The sequence below is a fragment of the Corvus cornix genome, chromosome 2 (assembly GCF_000738735.6).
Source record: "Corvus cornix cornix isolate S_Up_H32 chromosome 2, ASM73873v5, whole genome shotgun sequence".
NCBI classification, from domain to species: Eukaryota; Metazoa; Chordata; class Aves; order Passeriformes; family Corvidae; genus Corvus; species Corvus cornix.
Window position 1 is genome coordinate 10,797,343 of NC_046333.1, and position 24,221 is coordinate 10,821,563.

General features: G+C 37.8%; 1 long non-coding RNA gene across 1 annotated transcript in view; it reads left to right on the top strand.

Annotated features, from left to right (window-relative positions):
* LOC104686449 overlaps positions 1 to 22,064 on the top strand; it is a 61,196-nt gene extending 39,132 nt beyond the window's left edge. Inside the window, exons 3-5 of the long non-coding RNA XR_005601489.1 lie at positions 12,152 to 12,324; positions 20,311 to 20,382; positions 21,585 to 22,064. This is a non-coding gene — a long non-coding RNA (uncharacterized LOC104686449). The remainder of the gene's footprint in view (positions 1 to 12,151; positions 12,325 to 20,310; positions 20,383 to 21,584) is intronic.
* The last annotated feature ends 2,157 nt before the right edge of the window (positions 22,065 to 24,221 follow it).

Genomic DNA, 24,221 nt, shown 5'->3' on the forward strand with positions numbered 1-24,221 from the left:
TTCTAACCTACTTTCCCTCTTGTCCAAATTAAACCCAAACTCTATTTTTAAATTTTAAGTTTTCTCTCTTTTTTCATATTGCAAGTATTTTATCCTGATATCTACTCATCTTAAGACCTCAATAAGTAATACCTGATGGAGCAGCTTCCCCTGCAAACTGTTCATGAAGCTGCAGACTGTCAGGGCAGTTCTGCTTCCTTCTGCCAGCCAATCAGTGGAATCTCTCCATATTCCTGCTTGTTCCTGGTTTAGAGATGTGGGAGTGGCAGCAAAAACTTGAGTTTGCTACAAGCATAGAATAACACTATCTACAGAAATTTTTAATAGACTGAGTCCCTGTACATCCCTGCTTTTTCAATAAACGATAGACATCTTTTCAAACCCCAATTTTTATCCTTAGTTATACAGCAGTACTCCAACTGATGGTATCATCTACCTTTTCTTACAGCATATTTTCTGTGCTAGAATGAAGAGTAAGTTTAAAATTGAAGATCCTTATTTTGCATAATTATATGTAAAGGCAGGAAATGTATTTCTTTCATTTATTGAAGCTTTTTACAAGAATTCATCCCTGAATTCTGAACGAAAGTACATTTTATATGTATAGAAAATACCAGCAGTAGCAGTCAAGAATAGCTATGGTAACAAGTCTAAGAGATTTTGACTCATATCATAGTCAGTGAATAAAATCTCTTTATATGAAATATCCCTGAAGACTTTTTCTGAGCAAATTTATACAACTGTTTTTCCCAGAGTGTGATGGTGTATCACACAGCTGACAAGACCCAGAAAACTGCTACACTGCTGAGGGCTCTTTTCACAACACATGCTTAGCAATGTGGATGCACACAGGGTCTAAATTCGCTACATGTCTAACAAAAGGTGTTGCTTTATTTAAAGAAAATTCATTTTCTAAGTAATCTTCCTTTAGAATTTATAGAATAAATCTTGAAAATGAAATAAAAAAAGCTGCAGAAGGTGCCACCAAAGAGTTGCTTTAAAACTGGGATGAAAAACTTGAATAGCATGTTTCTTTTACATGCATGACCAAGAGTAAATGTTAAGGAAAGTTCCCTGTCTGACCATCTGGGAGCAGCTGTGACAGTCACAATCTCACCCCCTCGAGCTAAGACTTGAGGTCCCTTTGCAGCCATACCCCCCACTCTCCTGCAGTTGGAGAAGGTTTCCTTACTGGCTCAACTCCAGGTTTCCCATAGCAGTCTTAGATGTCTAGATCCTAAAAATGATTTAATCATGGTGCATCAGCTGAATAACAGCTCGAGCTGGTGCCTCTGAGGAGGAACATGAGCCAAGGAACCCCTGAGTTTTTATTCCCTTATAGTCTAAATATATGAAAGTCTGGGCTCCTCAGCTCCTGCCGCATCTCTGGGTGTCCCTCACTTGGCTGGCCACAGGTCCCTGTGCCCTTTGTTGTGCAAGGGTCAGCAGTTCATGGCCTCTTGCCTCAGGCTCTGCCACCTGCACGGCTCTGCAGCTGCACATTGAGCTACCTGCACCAAATGTATTCCTCAACACACAGATCCTCAATACTGCAACATCAGTGCACTTCAGCCAAGATGGTTCTCATTGTCAAATCATTGCTGTGAGGAACTGTGAGGAAAAAAACTCTATGTGACATTATTATTGACAGTTTGCAATCCAAGGTCATCTACTCCAGGGTTCAACAGGGACATAACCCATTGTTGAAATGTCAATGGAAATTATTATTCAGTAAACTAATGACAAATTTTATAACAAGAAGGCAATTATAATTTTTTACCATGAGACTTTGTAAAAAGAGTTTCATTTGAAGTTAAAACTTATTTGTTACATTCAGTTAATGTTTCAAAGAGTGAAAAATCTGTACTTTCACTGACAGTACTTGTGCTTTATTGGCTGCTGAAATACTACCATGTTTGTAATCAGGTTGCTTTGACTTCTGATAAATCTAAAACTAATGATAAAGCTAATGGCAGCCTACACACATGGCTTTGCCTCTGTATACTTGATATTCTCCTGACTTATTTCTGTGGGGATTTGTGACTTCAACCACTCAAGTCTGCAACTGAGTTGTCTTAAAAAGAAATAAACATCATCACATACTCCACTTTCTATGAAATGTCAGAAAATGAGAACTTGCTAGGAACAACCATTTTAACCCAAGGCTTGTTTTTAGTAGGAGATGTTGCAACACTGTGACTGTTTTATTTAAGTTGCGTTTAGAGAGCTGTAATGTGCTTTGGATGCTCCTATGATTTGTGCTGTGATATGAGTAGCCCAGGAGGTAACCAGTCAGATACATTCTGAGTTTTTCTCTTGCTTGAAAGGGAACTGTCATAGTATGTCACCTGAAAAAGACACCTCTATGTCCTGTTTCTGACCATGACTGGCAAATAATTCTCTTCTGTGGAAGAGAAGCCTTCATTTGCTCCTAGTTCCCGATCCAACAGAGATCACTCTAATATGATCCCATATGGTCACACTGGCAATTAGCAGAGAGAAATACTGTCCAGCCACATAACTCCAGACTGCATTTTGAATGCATCATTCACACTCGCAATTTTCACAGCTTTCTGACCCATCTAAGCACCAAAAAGCAAGGTATCTTGTTACCAAAATGGCTGAAAAAGTCCTCCTTGGATAGATTTTATTCTGGTTTAATTCTACAGTCTTCCATTGGAAAATGTTCCCATGGGCCAGACTAAATTCATTGCACTTTTCTGCTCCAACCTGTAGCAAGAGGAAAGTTTACTTACTTAGGTTCCCTGCCCCAGACTTCAGCCCTTTTCCATCTTCTCTGGATGTTCTGATAGTCTGGACAAACTTATTGCTGCAGCTTTCTGCTTACAGATTCTCCTAGAAAAGCAAAGGACTTCTCTCTTTTATCTCCTTCCATCTGTAGCCACGAGGAGGGAACTTAATAGGGAGGTTTCAGTCTAATTCTGGTCCTCAATGATATCACAGCTCTTTGCATAGCTCTGTTGGGCGGCACCCACAGGATCCTCAGATGCTCTCAGGGAGTGCTGTGTAGCCAGGGATACTCTGCTGATTACTTCTTTTGAACATCCCTTCTGTTCTTTTCTTCATTTGTTGTCATGCATTTTTGTATCAATCCTTAGTTCTGACCTCCACTCCTTTTTCAAGGGCTCTTCATTATTCAGTATGGATTTCCTCCAACTCTTTTTATATATTCTCCAATAAAGATACTTAGAGGCATATTAGAACTGGGCAGACACACAGCAACACCTTCTCAGTGCTGCTCCCACCAGACTGAGTCTTGGATAGATCCTGAGCCAACATTACATTTCATCTTCTTCCATCTCGCTTACAAAAATTAACAGTACACAGTCTGCCTTTGAATTCCAGGAGAAAAAAACCCAAGCAAACAAACAAACACACACAAAAACCTCAGCCACGTGGTGAATTTAATGTGCTTTGATGTATCACCATGCAGATACTTCCACATTTCTTTAAAACTCAGCAGCACATGATAGTTCTCAATTTCTGTTACTCATTAAAACTCCAAAATCTCTTAGAAAGATATCTGGGAAATTCCATCTCTGAAGCTACAACTTTTCCCTTTTCTCCAGATTGTCTTTTGCATTACACAGTTATTTGCTTTGCTTATGTACTGACCCAGCCACATCTCCAGACCTGACATGGTAGGGTTTATTTCCAACATGGACAGGGCCACACCAAGACAGATACACTCTGCAAAGTCATAGAGGTCTGATAGGACAAGCTGAAAATATGTCAGAGCTCAAATATAGGAATTGCAATTGTCTCATATTTGGGCAGTTTAAGAAGATACTCCCCCTTTATCTTCTGAAAAAAAGAACAGAAAGAATTTATTCTTATTTTCCAGCTTCCAGTTAAATGTTACTTTCAATGAAGTATTGAGGAGTTTTGCTAGAAGGTAACATTTAGTATGATGTAGGAGAGGCTGACTGGCTTAAATGACAGAAAAGTAACCTGTGACACATATATTTCAGTTCCATCTGGCAGCCTTCTGATTTCTGCATCCAATGCAAGGACAAGAAGAGTGTGTGACTAGCAGAGAGTGGGTCAGCAGCCCCTTCTGGCAGCAGTTTACCTCAGTTGTGAAATGGAACTACACACTAAATTTGTACATATGCATTTCAGTGAGCAGAGCTGAGTTTGAATAATAGATGGCAGCATTTGGTATTAGCTCCTCATATGCATCACACAGTGAAATCATGTTCTATTTTTTTTTGGCATAACAGAGTATAAAGCCTCCCATTCAAAACATTGATCAAATTATAGCCATAAATAAAACTATGAGTTCAAAGTAAAGAGGAATTTGTCCCAGTGACGGATTTTGTCTGGGAGATAGATTTATCACATAGAATTTGATCATGCCAAATCCTTAACAGTAAAATAAGTAGTTCAGACTTATCACTCGGTATTAAAAAAATAATCTGGATTTCACTATTCTTCATGTGCAAGTTTTCTTTGCCTCTATGGAGCTACACATTTGAGTTAAATGACAGCAAAAATCACTAGTACAAACATAAAATGTGTCAGTGTGAATCATATAACTAAATTTATGTAGTAATTGACACTGGCACAAACTTCATCTCGGTCTTGTATGACCCAGTCTATTTTGGGCTGTCATTTCTTCCACCCAGTTTCCTGAGAATTATGTATCTATTTGTTCCTCTGTCACCTTTAAAACTTCTGGGATTCTTTGGCCAATTTCAGCCAAAGCTAATAGGCAGAGATTTCAAAGATATTCTATACCTACATATTTTATGGAAAATGGTGGCCACTATGGCTCAAAGACCTTACTACTGTGCTAGCAAGCAAAAGGACAGCAGTATGAGCCCTTTATTGCACAGGAGAGTATATTTTTGACCATGAGTCACAGACTCCAAGGAAATCAAATTTTTCCTATGTTTGATGTCTGCACAATGCATCAAAACCAAGAAGGATTACCTGTGTCACACGGTGGTCTCCTATATTGAAGATCCACTATTGCACTTCAGTTTTCCAAGTCTTTATTGGTGGTTGTTAATTTATAATTATCACATTAAAAAAAAAAAAAGTTAGATTCCTGTATTTTAAAACTACTTTTATTCTTTAATAAAATCTGATTATCTTGTTAAATGCCTATTCATGCAATCAGTTGAAAATTATAATATTGAATGCTTGTTTTTGAAATTCCTTTTCATTAAAGCAACCAATCCAATCCAATTTGTTCTGCTGCTTACAGCCTTATTTCTGTATATGTCTTTCTCAACCAAATTTAAGTACGGATAATGTATGGTAGGGCAGGAAAGATAAAGGTCAGGTTCTGATTTTAGATATACACATCCAAATTTTTCCAAGGAAAGGATTCATTCAAACTGTCCTGGTTTTTAAGACAACATTATGAACCCTATGTATTGGGTTGTTTATAAAATCCATTGCTGTCAGGGAACAGTTCATTGGAGTCTGAGATGTCCAAAATCAAATTAAGTTCATTCAACTGATTTTGCCAGTCTGCAAGATTACAAGTTTGTGTTTGTCCTGACATACAGATGTCCAGATTTTGAGTAGAAATCATTCTTATTTATGACCCATGCAATCTTCTTCTAGAGAGGAAGTTCACTCAGTTGAAGAAAAGACCAATTAATACAGTAGTCAAAGAATGTCATAATCTAAGGAATCACTTTGCTAATTCCACTCACAGCTCCCCATGAGTTTTCTGCCTTTTTCATGGTTGTACAATTCTAAACCACTATCCTTGATAGTGGTTTTAAGACTTCTGTAGTCAGCTCATTATTTGGAGATGGGATTACCACATCATACAATTCTATTTCCAAAAATATATATTTTCTGACATTGAAAGAATGGAAGTATTTGCAGTGATTCAATGCAGAGAAAGAACTATGAAGCATCTGAGCATCAGATCTAGATCCCATGATATGATACAATGTTCGAAGTGTTTCCAGTTACATTTCAATGTGCAAAATTTTATTGAGAGGACAGGCTGAGAGAAGAGCAGTCAATGCATCTTTTCTACCAGTTAATACTTCAGCATTAGAGATCTGTCTCAGGAGGAAGGAGCTGAGTGAGAGGCTTAATATCTTGAGATTTTTTACACAAAAACAGTTCTGGAGACCAATATGGCTCATTTACAACAAAGGAACAAACCTGAATCAAAGTCCTCTGAAGGCCCTTACTTCCCCCGGCATTTGACTAGGTTAAAGTCATATGTGCAGCACTATTTATTGCTGGGCTATTGCTCCTGTCTTAATGGAACCAGAAAGGGGAATTCATGTAGGAGACATGGGAATTCACACAGCAAATCAATTGGAGCCTTGTGGCTCAATGTGTGAGCTCTCTTTTGTGCCCTGTGCACAGAAGAAGTGGAGTCAGGGTTTCATCTTGTGCCTGCTGCTGAGCACTTGAAAAGCACAAGAAGGGAGCAGCCTTTGTCAAGAACTGATGGGAATTGAGCAGTCACTTGAACCTAACAGGGACTGAACAGGCAGAAACCTGTTGCATGTAACACAGGATCATCATCTGAGTCACACTCAGCAACAGACATAAATAACCTTTTCTTCATTTACGCACGAGCAGGCACCTTTGCAGAAGGGCTTGTTCCTGCATTACAAGAACTAAGGCATCATTTCCCACAGAAACAAGTGCAATAGTTCTGCAATATTCCAGTCCTTTAAAATATGCCCTATATAATATAGTTTAAAGGATCCCAGTCCTTTAACATATTTTTGTATGTAAGAAACCTTTCTGACTTCAGTTTGTTTCTTTGTACCAAAACATACAGGCAAGTAGGAGTAACTGCAGAATGGGATGCTAAATTAGTAGAAGCTGGCTCTTTCACTGAAACACAGCAGTAATATCAAGATGCTGTTGATAAGGAGGACTGTCATTTGCTGCATGATTATATACACATCTATTTCCATGCAACCTATATATTTATTTAGATTCTTTCCATTCATGTCAGAGATTGCTTAGTAAGGCACGACCATGACACCCTGTAGGACAAGTAGCAATATTTATGACAGCAGTGAAGAGAGGAAATGGTACATAATTAAGTGTCATAACTGTTTTTAAAAAAAGCAAAGAAGAAAAACCTCGATTAATTTGTCAGCTATGTTTGCCATGTAAGCATCATAGTTAAAACCCAGTAAGCACTATATAGGTCATGTTCTGGGTCTCTATAATTAAATTTTTCCATTGCATTTAATTGTTCCATGTATTTATTGATGGCCGTTGTGGATTCTCAAGTTACAATCATACCAGACTGCACTAGGAAACTACCCTAATCTTTAAAAATCCCCTAGTTATCTATGCTTATTTCCAAATGCAAGAGATAACACTGAAAATTATGATATTGAACACTTAGAGTGGTTTTTTTTTTTAAGTAAACAAAGTAAACTTGTCTCCATTTTATCACTAAACTATAAAATAAACTACTTACTCCTCAAAGTTGTTTGTCTAGTGTGGGAATGGACTCTATCCAAGAAGAAGCTCTTCAGTTTGGTATTCTAGCTGAGAGAAGTCTTTCATAATGTAGCAGCTCAACACCACTGAGATCACCCCCACTGGTGAGCTAGTACCTCACATGCCTCATTGCAAAACAGCTGGGATCTCTACATGTAACACAGAGCAATATTCAGTAAAAACAGGAGAAAAATGAAAGCATAGAGTTAATGTCATTTATGTTTAGAGACTGGAAAGAAATTTATTTGACTTCTACAATCCCTGTACTATGCTATAGAGCTCTATTTCTGACATTCTCTAAAAATTCTGGAAGAAGGGTTTTCTTTGAGGACTTTAGGGATGTAAATAGATTTTTCATCTTAACAACAAAGAAATATACTAGAGAAACAAATCCATATACTAGATTTTCTTGTCTGCAACACCTTCAGCAGTTCTACAGAGCAAAAAATCCCTATGGCATTATTGTTTTTTTTACTTAACAATATATTTTGATTTTGTTTTAAAACAGCATCCTGCTATTTTTTTTCTATACTACCTACCCCGAGCACACTGTTTCCAGTGAAAGTTCTCATTGAGAATAATGAAAGATATTTTCCCAGTTGGGCTCAGTCTCCCTTGGACCAAATTCTATTCTGCTGTCAGGTCTATGGGGAATGATCAAACAACATTAACTGTCTGAAATAAGATGTATAACAGCCTGCAACTGGACTTGCTTTTTTTTTTCCCCCAAGGAAAAAAAAATTCTAAACTCCTCACAAGGTGTACAAGCTAGAAATTTCTTTATTAAAAAAGCCATGACCATTGGTGATTTGCTCAGGGAAACTGCATTCAGATACAAAAGAAACAAATGAAACTATAAATTATTCATCATTGTATTTACTAAGTATATTGTGGTACATAGAGATATTAATCTGAGGGCAGAGTATGATCTACTTTTTTTAATAGAAGTGCATTCAGGGTTTTATTCAGTTAACCCACTTCAAGTCCAAACCTCCAGATATTATGACTTTGCTTTTTATTACGACTTTGCCCTAGGGCCAAACCTCATTTCACCCTTGGAACTTCCCTTTTTTTTCCTTCATAAATACTGCCTTTCCTTACTCGGACTTTTTCCACTTATATTTGATGGAGCTCTTTGCTCACTCGCTCACCAGCTCTCAGTATTACTTCAGGAATTTCCCCTGATTTCTCAGGACTTGTTAGCACACTTCCTTATTGGCTTCAATTTTGTTCCTTGCTGGGTTTGTGCCTTAGAGGCCACTTCACTTCCAGCATCCACCGAATTGAAAGCCTTTGCTCTTCTGTCTTTAGCAGTGAAATGGGTATTTTATTCCTTTGAAGAACATCTTCCCTATCATTCTTTCTCCAACTTCATACCAATTTCACAGCACCAAGTGAAATTATTACTTTGCCATTTCATCAGCAGAACATTAAATGATGGGGAACTTTTCTCTTTCTGACAACCTTTACCTTAACCTTCGATGACTCTATTAGGAGGCAATGATCATTGCCACAGAATTTTTATCACATATATTCATATCTTATGCTGACTTCCAACTTTCCCTTTCCCCCTTATCATGAGTTAAAGTGCTAAATATGAATTACTTTATGGCAATCTGTAACTAAATGAGGGTAAATAGACAGGTCGTGTTTTAAATCAGTACCTTGGCTGTGTAAAGGAATTTCATGTAGATTTCAATCAGAGATGTTTCTGTTCAGGAGATGAGATTTTAATGGAAATGTTCTATAAAGAATTTCATTAGATTTTTTTGAAATTACCCAATGGGATTGATTAGAACTTAATATTGGTATGAGCAACCTGGGCAAACATGGGATGTATGTACACTATTGCATAGTTTAGAGTGAAACTCTCATTATTCAGAGATGTTTGGAAGGTGATGCATATTTATGGCTTCTGGGTAGAAGGCAAACTGGACAGCAAGTTTGATTTTCACTGATTTTACTAAAGTCTGCAATAGTTGTGCTGACAGTATTTGAAACACAAAGAGGATGAATAATTTTAACTTAATTTCAAGCTTGGATTTGGGATTTAAGAGAATAAAACAATATAATATAAGAATAGTTAATTCAAGGGAGACATAGATGGATAAGATAATCAGAATATGAACAAACTTATGCAGGCTTTTCAAGATGCCAAAGGAAAAGTCAATGATTTCAGTTTTCAAAACCAATGCCTCTTTGGAGATTACTTCCAGATGTGAAACCAATGACAAGAATTTTTTTTCTTTCCAAAAGCAAAAATAAAATAATAAGTGAAATTACAAGCTTTTACATTTCCAGATGTTCTTATTAGATATATTGCCTTCTATGTAGTGACCACATATGACATTAAATATTTCGGCATAGATTTAATGTCTCTGGTAATTCCTGGATTTTCAGTTCTCTGTTATGCTTCATTAATGAAGTAGAGAATGTGCTTAACACCTGTCTTTTCTGCCATTCTCTTCAAGAAGTCTCCTGGTGCTCTGTCATCTCCTGTCTACACTCCCTGCCCTTGTCTCCATGGTCCTGGGAAAGGAAGCCCTGGTCCTTGCATATACCTGGGACACCATGTGGGAGAAGGAGATGTCACTTCTCTCTGCCTTTGGTCCCAATGGAAGTTTTATTTTCCCTTGCAGATCTCCTTACAGGGAGCTGGAAGAAGAAATTTTGCATTTCAGAGGGAAAGTCATCCCTCCCATTTTTGAAGGAATCATAGAAAGTTCAGGGTGAGAAGGGACACTTAAAGGTTGTCTAATCCAATCCTCCTGCAATGAGCACAGAAAGTGGAAGGAAGGAAAGATGTACTGATCTAAAACTTGCATTTCCAACGGACAGACATTATAAAAACTACAGGTTTCTCACCATCACAGTATAAATATAGAGGTACTGTTGGTTACAGTTAGACAAATTATGTCACTCAATCATCAAGTTAACTAAGTTACATTTGATAACACTGAGCCACAGTCCACTCTCAGGTACACCTGATGTAGCAACTACACTTTGACCACTTTGCCCACTTGTTCATTGAGAGAGTGGAAAGAGGGCTCCACCTGGTCAGTAACATTTACCCTTGCAAAATAAAATGCAAAGTATTCTACTTCAGAAGTTTTTCTGCACAGCAAAGAGGATGTTAGTTTGTAGTTGCTTATTAATTCTCTAAGTGAAGAGAAAATGGAAAACATCATAGCCAGTGTTTACATGTAGATACTAACAGCTAGAACTGCTCAGTATCTTTAAGATTTGCAAACCTTGGCTAATTCACCCATCAATACCTAGAGAAAGTAAAATCCTGAGTCTTTAAATGATAAAATATTTATGGTGGCACTGCATGCAGTCTTCCTGTAGTAAAGAAAATCTGATTGCGACAAAACCTACTGTCAAGCCTGAGGTCCACAATTTTTACTGAAAAGAATTACTTAAGCCCATTAATTACTAAAAGCAGGTGTAAAAAAAAAAGAAAAATAAATGGTCCTTTAGTTTAACCTAAATGTTAAAGGTTTTTGACAAATTTTAAAAAGCTTTCTATTCCATAATGAGAAACTGCAAATAGGTTAGATCTGCATTTTATTCATACTGTAAATGTCTAAGGAAATGCTCAATTTTAAAAATTAAATAAATATTTCTGCTAGGTAGCAGCCACCCTCTGTGATTAGGATTCTATTCACTGTTTTCTTTTTTCGGGTATTGTAATTATAGCTTGCAAACTGAGAGCACAAGATAATCATTATCTGCACATGTTTACACGTTAAAGAAAATGCTGAAATATATTTTACTGCTCCACACCGAAAGTGTGAATGTTCTCACACATTTGCTATCCCACTGTACTATAGTGATACTTGGTGTGGCTGCATAGCCTCCCATCCAAACTTATTCTTGTGCAATTTCTTGAAAAATCAGATGGTACTCCTAAATACACAGGTAAGAAAAAGCCATTCTATGGATTGTTATAACTTTTGCTACATGCAGTTCTGTTTGGCTTTGAAGCAGGGGCAAATCTTTACACTGCTAGCTGGTGTTTTCAAATGCATGTAATTCTAAGCATGGCTCTGTTTAACACACAGCAGTTGAAAGAAAAAAAGTGATCTCTAGAAATGCCATCCAGTTGCCCATGTCCCCATTACTGTTTGCTGACAAAATCCTAAAACTCCTCATGTGTTTGAGCCTATGCATTGATTAATGCTGCCAGAATCCTTACAGAAGATCTAATTTTTCTAATCTTTGGGGGGAAAGAAAGAAAGTGTTTTGGTTTTGTTTTTGTTTTTTGTTTTTTGTTTTGTTTTGGTTTGGTTTGTTTACCAGTGCACTTGCAAAATATATGTGAGCAGGGCAGTCTCTTCCAAAAGTGGTCCCTAATTCTCATATTCGTTGAATACCTGTTCTGTGAAAAATCCAGTCAGGAACAGAGGGAAAACTAGGTGATTCTTTCCTTCTCACCCCCACCCCCTTCAAAAAGCAAGGAAACCTTTATCCTCCAAAACAGAACATCTGTGCAAGAAGTAGCAGTCGGTAGTGTCAAAACATGTTTAGACCTCTAATTTTAATGGCATGAAGTGACAATTCCAGTGGCTACTCACCCGTCACTGCTCCGCATGCTCAAACAGTGAGCACACTTTCTCAGCTGCAGAACCATCTATTTTCTGGAGGGATGTGTCTATGTGTGTGGTGATTTCTTTTTCAGAGGCGTATGAACGCATGTCTGCTTAAATCAACCCCGGAGATGATTTGCTCTGCGGTCCTGTTTATCTCACCTGTACACTTACACAAGGGCTGCATTCCACAATGAGCTGAGGCGTCAGCCAAATTCACCTCAAGATTTGCTGTTCTCAAAAGTGAAGATCGAATTGATCCAAGGTAAGTAAAACTTCATTGTAGTGTTTGGCTGATATAGTTGGAAACTGGGAAATGTTTAACACCTCTGAGGCAGTTACAAATGTGCAGCCAGTGGGCTGCTGCTCTATTTGTGGACCTTTTGCAAAGGCCTTTACAGATAGCTTCTGGAAATGAAGGTACTTACACTATTAGAATAGCAGGTTTAATGGTTTGGGAAATACTTTTAACTAATGTTCCCACTGGCAAATTGACTATCCATTTCTTCTCAAAGATGTCCAAGATGTAAATGGTCTTTTTTTCTGAGTGTGGAGGCTGTGTGTTGAAACCTGCTGTTCAACAATCCCAGCTGCATGCATGTTATTATCCCAGCACTGATTACAAGATTCCATTGACCACAAGCTGCCTGTTTGCCTGTCTAGATGTTGTGATTAGTGTACAATCAATCTTTAACCCAATCAGAAATCTCTCTGCCTGCAGCTGATAAAGGTCTCGGCAGGGCACTGATGAGGCTGGAGCCCTGGTATCTCTAAGGGGACACCTGCAGCATGTGAGGTGCAGAAGCTAAGCAGGCTGATCTAAGAGAAAGGAATTAAGGTGGCCTGCAAAGAATCTGATAAACAGCATTCAAACAGAACAAACCAGGGGCTTAAGTGTGGGGCTCCTCAGCCTCACAGACCCTGGAGTGCTGCTGTTCTAAATCCTAACACCTGGAGACAATCATCTTTTAGCTCAGAAAGACCATTCAAGACAGAAGATTTAGTTTCTGGTCATTAAAATAAGAAGCCAACAAATAATTTATCTCATGGTACGATTTTCTCCAGTGCATGAATTCCTCTGTACTACTTCAGCTTTGTACTTCGTTGTCTGTTTTTCTTCACAGGAGTCTGGAATGGCATATAGCTGTGACTTTCCAAATTGTAGTGCTAAGAAATAATTGCCTGTTCTTTGCTTCTTGTTTTTTAATTCCTTGACCCAACTTTAATTTCTTTTCTCTCTTTATCTCAGTATTCTTTCCTAATTCTGCAGATGGGATAGTTATAATTACAGATCATATTAAAGCTGTTAAAAAATAGCATATTATTATGTGATAAACCTGCGTGCTTTATATTAATCCTTGTTGATCTGCTTCAGGGCAAACAGTTTCTCATAACTTCCTTTCTATGATATGAACTGTTCTTATTACATTACCATTCAAAATTAGAGAGAATGACAACTAACTGCCTTATTGAAAGCTAAAGAACTTCCAAAGTACCTCTTTTGTAACCATAAAAACATCTCTTAACTGCTTAAATGGAAACCATTGTTTTCATTAGTTGTATAATTATTTTAAACACAGTTATATGAATTATCTTGATTTCTACAAATACAGATTATTTCCACTAACCCCATAGATTTGTTATCCTTTGTAACTCCTGGGTGAGCTATACTCCTACTTTCAAGCTTTCCAGGGCATCTGATGCCCATCTGAGATACCTGCAGCAAAGCTTACATTTATCTATATTCACAATAAGCCTAAGATCAAAAGAAATATGATTATTCTGTCTGTGAAGTCTTTTTTTCCTGTATGACCATTTCATATTTAATAATTTCTCTGATTTCAAAGTCTCTAATCAGTAAACAATGAACAGCATCACAGTGAAATAATCTAATTGTCACAGCTCTGACTTTCAAAAAAAGCTTTCAAGACTGCTTTAAACTTGACAATTTTGGCAAAACCTATTGTTACAATGTTAAATGGCCACAATGCATGCAAAAAGAACAACAGTCGAGTACATACAGGTACTTGGAACATGCACTTCAAAGTCAGCATGGTCTACTGTAAACAGTCATATCATGCTCAGAGCACAGTTTTGAAGACTCATTTTGAACTAAACCAGCTTATACCCAATGACTGTGCCTTTAAAGATATATGGAAAATATCTGCTCTTCACAGAATATGACCTTCATAACTCAATTTATGGGTCATTCCCTCACTTGTGGGATATTTTCAATATCATAATTGTAAAAAGAGAAAGAAAGGAAGGAAAAATGTTCAGTTATTCATTTTGCAGGGCCTTTTTATTAAAAGCAGAAATAACATTAGATGAAAATCATTTCACTGATAATTTTAATGAAATATGAAGTGCTTTGAATATATTTTATTGCAGGCAATATAGAAAAAGGCATTGGCTGCTTAATGTGTCATTTAATGAATGGATTCCACATTGCCTTACTTTGCCACATTTGGAAGCGAAGGCCATGCAAAGATGATAGCAAGTGCTTTCAAAAGGGGGCTTCTTCCCACATTTTTAAATTACACTTCACCTAATGGAAAGTGCAAAGTATAATGCAGCAGAAATGAGGCTGAACCAAAACATTGGAGCTACATACCTTAACAAATCTCACTGAATTTCATCCTGTAAGTGCATCTCTAATATGGAAAAAAACCTGATGTTGATAATGTGCTAGCATGCTGAAGGTCAGACTGATATAAGAAGGATCCCAAAGAAACAGAAATTTTGGCTAATTTGCAAAGAGCTAAGCAGTTGCTTAGTTAGCCCAGCTGAAGGTGAGGAACCAGAGTGGAAGCTCTGCCCACAGGGATGCAAAAGTCATTACAGAGAAGGCTGGTAGGTGTCATTTGTTTACACCTTCTCCAGCTCAGAGAAAACCAAATGCAATTTCCAGTGCTGCAGAAATACACCCTAATCTGCTCAATTTTGTTTTTTAACAGAGACATGGGTCTGACTCAGCAAGTTTCCAGTTATTAACCCTAAACTGCCTTTGGCTTTCTCTGGTAGCAGCTATCAGCTGCCACCTCAGGCTTTTTTCCAGTAAGATGCAGATTCATTAGTTGTGTCTAAAACGAACAAAGCATAAATGATAGCCATGCACTGGCCTTGAGGCTGGCTGGCACTGGGTGGCTGGGTCTGCAGAACCTGCCCCTCTGTCCATCCCTTCAGAGCCCAGTGTCCTGTGTGCATGCAGTCCTCCTGACTGCCTAGGGGTGGGCAGCCAAGCTCCAGCTCAGAAATGCTAACACTTAAGCAGTAAGTGGTCTGGGACCCAGAGCTTGGGCTTATTAGCTGGCACTTTTATTTAGCAGTGCAGGCATACCTATTGGTCCACTGAAAGCAGCCTTCCACAGCCACAAGCACTGGCTTTTAAACTAGCAAAGAAAAATTGTAGGAATCCATCAGAAAACCATGCAGTAGAAAATTTTATCATGTCATTACAAGTAGGCATCTTGCTTCTTGGTCACAATACCCCATTAGGTTAGAGATTAGACTTTATATGGAAAAAAAACCCCATGCAAAGAAGGTCTGAAGCTAGCATTACAAACGGAGGCTATTCTTCAAGCACCACAGAAACTTCCATATCAAGCATGAGGACGATCCCACATGTATTTTTTTGTCATTTAGGAAAAAGTGCTGCAGCAGAGAGGAGGTATATCTGCTCTGTTGCACAGGACAGCATGAAATGGATGAATGGCAGGAAATCCAGAATAGAAAGAAAGGTGTCTCTGGCCTATGAATGTAAGAAACAGAGAGCAAACTTTCACCTTGTGATGTTTTCCACATTTACCTTTCTGATGTCCAAGCTCCGTTGCCAAGTTACTGGCTCCACATGAAAATCAATGAATGATGCAAATAGAAAAGTCTGTATGTAACAGACACTGCTTGTTAACAGGAAGAACACCTTTCTTTCAAGGCATGGTATCAAGAAGGAAAAAAACCCATGTAGTAATTTAATCAGCCTTTTAAAATTGTTTTAAAATAGCTTTTTCTCAACACAAGACCTGCAAGTTTAACACCATATGGTCTTAGAACCTAAGTCAGTTACATGGAAGTGTCAGGTATTGTTAGAGATTACATTATCATACAGATCCATAAACAAGCAGCTGCATATTTTCTCAAATGATTATCGCTCTTGCACACCTGGTGTGTGTTATACTTTAAAAATTAACAAACAAAAGTGAGAATTTTACTATACTGCTGTGCTGTCATGGCAAATTGCACCATCAAAACCCAATTGCATAACCCAGCTTAAGGCATCAGTATGACAAGAGAAGTGCAGTATATAACTGTAGAGACAGGGCTCCATTAAATAAGATGTGAAACAGGGCAGCGTGGAGCCTGGAAAACCCAGGAGCTGCTGAAGGCAATATAATAGGGCCCCATTGTCAACAGTATCAGAAGCTGCTGATAAATCAAGACAATGAAAGAAGGAGCTTCTCAGTTAGCTTGAAGCAACAGATCCTCATTACAAACTCTCTCAAGAGCAGTTCCAGCACAGTAGCAATATCTGAAACAAGACTGAAATTTATTAGAAGGATTTTTGTGCATTAAAGCCAGGCTGTAATGTTGGAACAGCACTTTCAAATGCGATGAAATCAAGGGGCAAATAAGGTAAGCTAAGAAATTGCCAGTAATTACACTTTATAATCTAGTACAATTAAGAAAAATATTGTTTTGACAGTGTTTCACTCCTCAAAAATGTTTTCTTTTGGCTATCCAATTTCTCTTTGGTTTGAGCTTCTAAACAGGAATTGACATATAGGAAAAAATAAACACCATCTCCAAAGCACCCAAATATTCAGGAGCAGTGTGACACAAAAAGACTGATCAGGTGGTATTAACTACATCTGGCCTCTTGATCTCAAAGTTCCCTCAACTTCTACGTGTTGTGTTTGGGACCTACAAGCTTACATCCAAGCTATTGGCTCTGGATGCCTCTGTTCCTCATTAGGATGCAGAAAGGAAGTGTGAAGGGGTATCCATACTTTCAGGCTCAGTCTGCCACACACTAGCAGAGTCAGACCTCATCATAACTGCTATAGAAAAGGCAGCTGGAAGACAAAAGCATAGACCTACTAGATAAGGGTCTTCACCAAAAGAGATGTACAGGACTCCAATGACTGAGGTGCACAATCTATGTAATGGGCAGAGGTTTTTACCAAAGAGATAACAGTGATGGAGACAAAAAAAAAAAAAAAAAAAAAAAATCAAGCCCATAACTCCCTCAGAACCACTTTATCTGCTGGGATGTAGATTTCCTTTCCTCTTAAGGGTCCTTCCTGAATTTTCCACAGCACCTTTACTTCAATAGGACAGGTCAGAATAAACAGTAAAGGCAGTTTTCTGAACAGTGAAAGAGATGGATTTGAATGTCTACAGAGTCCAGATCCCAGCCCTCCATCTTACATGGTTAGAATAAAAACAGTCACAAAAATACCTTGTTGACTTCTCATCCCAAGAAGACAACTATCTTCAAATGAAAAATGAAATCTGAAACCTAAGCAGAACAGTATAATGGAAGGAAAGCAAGTGGAACTAGAAGACCCAAGAACCCTTATTCCACCCTCCAACTTTCTCATGGGCACTATTCCAATTTGGAAATCTCTGAAGATTAAAAAGGTGCTTCCAGAGCACTGGAACTTAAATTCCAAACCATTTAGGGCTTCACAAAAGTATGACATGAAAAAAAGTATCATAAATCTGTACCATAAAATACAAAATGTTGCTAGTGTGAGATCTTAGATGACAGATGTATTCATAATTACACATATAATACATAAAATACACAAAATAAGAACAAAACATGCTTGCAGTTTCCTGTATTAGAGCAAGTCTTAAGTTTAACTTCTACAATGAATTTTTTAACTTAGGGTATCAAATTTTTAAATGGCCATTGTAAGAAGTTTTGAACTCTTAAATACAGATCACCTCTCTAAAGTTTAGTCTAATATTTTTTCGTAGGAATTTATAGCAATTTAATATAAAAATTTAAGTTTTTGCAATGAATCTGACTGAATCTGGTAAGTGAATTATAAATCCACATGACAGGGAAATACAAAGTAATAGACTAAATTCAAACCCTCTGCTATCCTGAGTTACTGATAATGTTCATATGGGGCTCCATTGTGCCTACACTGTTAAAATTTGGGGCAAAATCCCACAACAGGCTTCACACAAGCTGGTAAACATCCTCACCCTCACTATATATAAATATGAGCCTAGTGGTAATAATTTGCTTTCTTTGAGAGGGCTCTTTAACGTGAAGGATTAGCCTCAAGCTCCCATAGCTACACATTTCCAAGGATTTGTGAGTTTGTCGTAAGCATTATGTGGTACATATAAAATAAAGGTAACACAGAAATTATACCAGAGATATTCTCTTGAACATATCTCTCATTCTAAAGTTTGAAATGGTTCAGAATTTACCAAGAAGCAAATAAAATCCCATTTCAATTGTACTTACGTTAGAGCTATTGCCAAAAGGCTTAGCTCAAAATATCGAGGTACCATGTATGATTTTATGGGTTGGGATATACTAAAATTATAAATAAATCTGAAGAAATGTTACTATACTTTTATTTATTGTCATACCAGTGCAGAAAGACATTTACTCCAGCATATTTTGTATACTCTAAAATCATGTCCTGTATTCAGCTGTTCTGTTGGCTTAGTCTGCTCTAAATGAAGTTATTTTACCTGGTGCAGCAGCCTAACCTGCCCCTCTTCATGACTGTCTAGTCTTAACAATAAAACTCCCAACATTCTTATTATCAAAACAACCTCTAGCATTAAAAATGTGCAAAGTTTACATAAATCTTTGAAAACGGAATAGTAAATTATCCACAATAAGCCAGATCTCACAGCCTTCACCCAGTTTTTACTCACTGCCCATAGAAATTTGAGAAAATATGTTCTTAATTAGGAATCTTGTAAAAACTTGTTGAGCACATTGAAAAAGATAATATTCAGAAGAGTTGACTAATAGCAGTTCTATGCTGTTAACAGAAGATGGATACAATGCACCTTTCTGTTCCTCTCATCACACAGAAACAAGCAGTCGCAGTTTATTGTAAACCAATCCACGTGTGTAGATTGTGGCAGACAAAGTGATAGCCTTACAAAGGCTCTGCTGATTGGAGGGCACTGAAGAGCACTACTGTTCTCTCCTCTGCTGTGAGATGTTCTTCTCTGCTGGGGACTGCATGAGCTAAGTCATTTTCCTGGATACAAGCAAGAAGTTATCTTTTATCTATGCATCATTTAACCAAGGCAAAGAGAAATATGCTGAAAACTAGGGCATGTGACCAGAAGCTTATTTGTTAAACAAAAAGGGGACAAGAACCAAGACCACCTTTCTTTATCCTTAAAAACAAATTAAAGTGACATGACCCCATGCTCTGGAATGTCATCTATCAAAAGCTGGCAACATTTTTTGAAGTAATAATGATTGAACTTGCTGTGACATCTTCATTGCCTCTAGGATGCCAGAAATTCTGATGCTTTCCTAAATTGCCAATCATATAACTATTTAAAAACTCTCCAGGGAGGTCAGCATTAAAACAGGCTGGAAGGAGCCAAAGTAGCATATTTTTGAATTGAAAAATCTGTTTAAACTTGTGACTGCGTAAAATAGTTAATTTCATTCATTCACCAGGACTCAGAATTTCTCTAAGAGAAACAGCCTTCTAGATAGATGTAAACACCATCGTAAGGACAATAATCTGGTTTGAATTCCTCACACCCCTAACCTTGATAATATGCCAATATTCACATACAAATAAATTTTTTTTTCCATAAAAGTTTTAAGTATCAGTGCACGAGACTATTCTTTTGAAAATTACTTTCATGGTTTTTAAAGGTGAAACCTTGGAAAATACAATGATCAACATATTTTATTACATTGTTGCTGTATTTGAACTGCAGCTTTTTAGATTTCAAAGTTAATTGAAGATGATTTGTCTGTGAATCCAACATGTTTTGTCATTTTGCCATCTTTATTTTAAAGTGATAGTAGCGTTAAATACACAGACTTCTGAAGCAAAGAGATGCGTCTACCACAGCACATCTCTGTATAAGCCAGCAGAGGTCTTTTTTATAACACTAGGATTATCTCTTTAATTTTGGTGGATCAAGATGAAGATAAAATATTTTTACCAGACACTATCCAGGCAGACCAGTCTCTCAAGGTACTAACAGCACAGCGTGTACATTTCCTTTCTCTCCTTTCTAGAATTCAAGAGGAAACTTCAGCACACAATTGTTCTGAAGAGCAGTAGCTGATGCCTTCCAAAGGCTGGAACAGGTAAAAAAAGTAAAAACGCTATCATATGGTATAGCTGCATTGCTGTAGTTATCTGTGACACCAGAAAAAGCAGTCATATATCTAATCAGATTTTCTATGCTTAGACAGATGTATCAGAACAAAAGAGACAGGCAGCAACTGTAAAATAAAATTCAGGTTCTTCTCATACCAGTGCCCAGCTGACTGCTACACACTGACTTATCAGAGGAACCAGAGAAAGATGTGTCACATATGTACATCCCATTCTGAGCAGCAGTCAGTTAGTTGTGATAGATAAACAGAAATGAAATATCACCAGGAAGAGCTCAGGTAAACCTTGCACTCAAATTAATCGGATCATGCCGTGCTGTTGTTACATGCTAAACTTGGAAAGGCTAGCTGTGAGATTCTCAGAATGTCAGGAACATCAGTCAGCACAAGCTGAATGATGGTGGTGCTCCATCTGTAAAGATCTATTTGAAAGACTTTTGGCGTGACTTTGTCACAGCCCTCTATGCTGTGGGCTCAGGAGAAGTTTTACTACCCCCTGCTATAGTCAAGGGATGTGCAACCCATAGCAGCTTCACCATAACTTCCTACCAGAAAGGATTACCTGCAGCTTGCTCTTTGGCAAAATTAAAAGACTTGGTCAAGCTGGAGACCAAGAACAGCAAAGAAAAGGATTGGGGAGGGAAGTGGAGAGGAGAAGCCTGGAATTCAGGCAGAAATGCAAGGAGTGGCAGAAGGAAGGGGGAAGAAAGGGCACTTGCATGGGAGGGAGGAAGAGGCTGGGAGGAGAGCAAGACAGGATGTAGTCAGATTGCAGGGGCAGGATCAGAGTAAATGTGGGCTAAGGATGGCTCTCTCACAGGACTGTGAGCTGTGTAACAGCTGTGGGGGAAGTATGGACTGTGGACTGGATGATTGGGTGTGTTAGCAGAGAGTTAGAGCAGTAGCAAATGGGAGAGGGGAGGAAAAACTGTTGTGAAGATGAGAAAGAGGTTTGGGATGAGAACAGATAAAAGTTTCTGTGTTGAGGGGAACGAGATCAATGTTATGGGACAGGAAGACATGGAAGTCATGTCAAAATCATCGGAAGAAGGTGAGGATTAGAGAGAATGAAGTGCAAGAAGTTGCGGTGTGTGATGTTCCCAGGCCTACAAGAGCTACAAAATGTGTCATATTCCCACAAAAACAAGTGTGTCTGATTTTTCTTTGCCCAGACAGCTCCAATCTGCTCATCTTGCACACATGACTCGCTTCAAAGTCACAGTAGCTCCAGAAGTGCAGATGATCCTGTAAGTAATTGGGGATCCCTACAGAGTGAATGCTATTGGAAAAAACCCCACTTTTATCCTTTTTCTTGAACCATGCAAAGTATTCTTTACCACCTAATCCTGCATTCAATCTGTTACTTAAAGTAATATTGCAGTAAAACACATATGACTGAAGACCATCTGACTGTCAAGTTGTGTTTAACATGTTTAATGAAAATTTAATGTTCCTACAATTGATTTTTCTCTAAGTGGCACTGAATTACTTATGAATAACCTCATCTCTACTTAAACAAAACATGTTCCTCTAATGAGATACAGCTAAATGAAGATCAAAATGATCTATAATGCAGCATATACTTGGCAACACTCTGAATCAAGATCCTTCATATTTTGGGGACAAACCAGCTCTAGAAGAGATGGGTGAGAGAGAAGGAAGATGAAAGTGGCTTCCATCCTTGAGAGTGGAAAAGGCAAGTGGATGGGCTTGAAATGAAAGCCTCTGCAAGTGCTCATGCTAGAACTGGGAACTGCTTTCCCTTGTGCTTCCTCTTCCTTCTCCCACCTGCATTTTCTTTTCTCCAGCATGCTTGTTCTTTCTCATATTTTTTTTTTCCCTGAATAATCCCAGAATGAATGAAAGAGTCAAAACATTGGATCTACTCCTTTGGAAAGAGAGGATGTACCTGTTCTCATGCCTTCCATTCATGATTTTTTTTCATGACTGTGCAGTGAAGGACCTAATTCACAGGGTAGAAAGGAAATCCACCAAATGTATCAAAGGATGGGGTATCCTGACTTGCACTGATAAATACCTTGTGTTCTCAGCCTTTTACAGGCAAAAGGGGAAAAAGCCTTGGAAAGACATGGATTCTACATCCTCAAGGGGTTTGGAGACACCAAGGACAATTTGGTATTGATTCCACTGAAGTTGCTTCCTAGGCATGATTTCTATTAGAAAGATGACTTAATCTAAGGATATATAACAATGAAGAGGTAAATTGCTCTTTGAGTCTTCCCCGAGGCTGTTGATTCCCACCACTGGGAGCTGCTGCCACATCCTTGCTGTACTGCATGCCCATGGGAGGATCACTCCATGACAGTATTAAAATAGTCATTTTGGAGCATACCAGAGAGATGCCATCTGGTTAAAGTACTAAAATGAAAGTTTACTTTAAGGCAGGTTATTAGGAAACACCAATTTGAATGCTAAAGATGAAGATGGAACAAAAACTAGAAATTGTGCATTTATAGTAAAAAGAAAGACAAAGCTAAGTCAATCAGACAATAAGCATCATTAGAGCAGAAATTAATATGCACACAGAGTGCTTTGAGAGAGCTGTTTACATTTTTCATAATGAGCTAGTTTCAGAAGATGAAGCAGGACTTTCACGGCTGGATTAATTAGGGTTCACTTTACACAGGAATGCAAAAGCCAGCAGTTAGTGTAATACACCCAGAGAACTGGCAATCACTGAGCAAATTCCTCCCCTGTGACAACCCATTCTCCGTTAGTGTCGCTGATCACTCATGATGCACAAAGCACAACTGTGCCAGCCACTTCAGAAGTGGCTCAAGTAACTCAGGTTTCAGTCAAGTACTCATTTGTGTATCAACTAATGAAAAAAGGGAAGAGTATTGAAGATTAAAAAAAAAAGAAAATTAAATGAAAAATTTCGTACAAAAATTGTCTTTCCCATGTAGAGCAGAACAGAACTGCGTCATATTTATCAGAACCATCAGCCTTAAATTCTGGTATGTGAAGGTAAAACTCTGATCTGTGATTTCTGCACCACTGAATATCAATACATTGTATATTGACTAATTAAAATTCCTCACACTTGTCCTTCTGACAAGCTTATTAAACAATAATTTCCTGAGGAGTGATGCTTTAGTGATTATCAGAGATGAAACCAGATCTTTATTTGTTCTAACAGTAGATTACAGAAACAGAAAACAAAGAGATAGGGATTTCATTGAAGTAGAAAAAGTCAAAGTGCTTTCCAGGACAGCTATGCTGACATTTTAATTTACTAATATGCATTTTACAATACAAAAATTTTGCAAAATGTAAAAAATTTAATATTAAAATTATAATTATAGAATTGATTCAAAGTTTTCCTACTATCTCAGATAACATGTAGGATAGAATGCAAAATAAGAAAAAAAAGAATGAAAGAATAGTGGTTTTTTTGGAATGTATCTATGAAAAGGCATTTTGTTACAAAATAATGCTATGAAAAAGCTGGCAGAGTAATTTTAACAGAAAATCTTTACTGCAAATTCACCATATCTGCGGTACCATGTCTGTGGCACCACTATTCACACACAAATTCAGAATGACATGTCCAAGAAACAAAACTTCTATAGTAGTCAGCTTAACAAATATATTTGTCTAGTCAATCAGGGACACAATGGTTTCTCATTGGACAGTGGGAACTGCAACACAGGAAACATCTCCAATTTAAAGGCACTATACATTAAGTTCAGCTTTTTGAACTGATACTCTGTGGTCTGAACAACAGGTTACAAACAAAAACTTTATTGAGGCAATATTATTCCATGGACAACTGTCTGGGCAAGGAC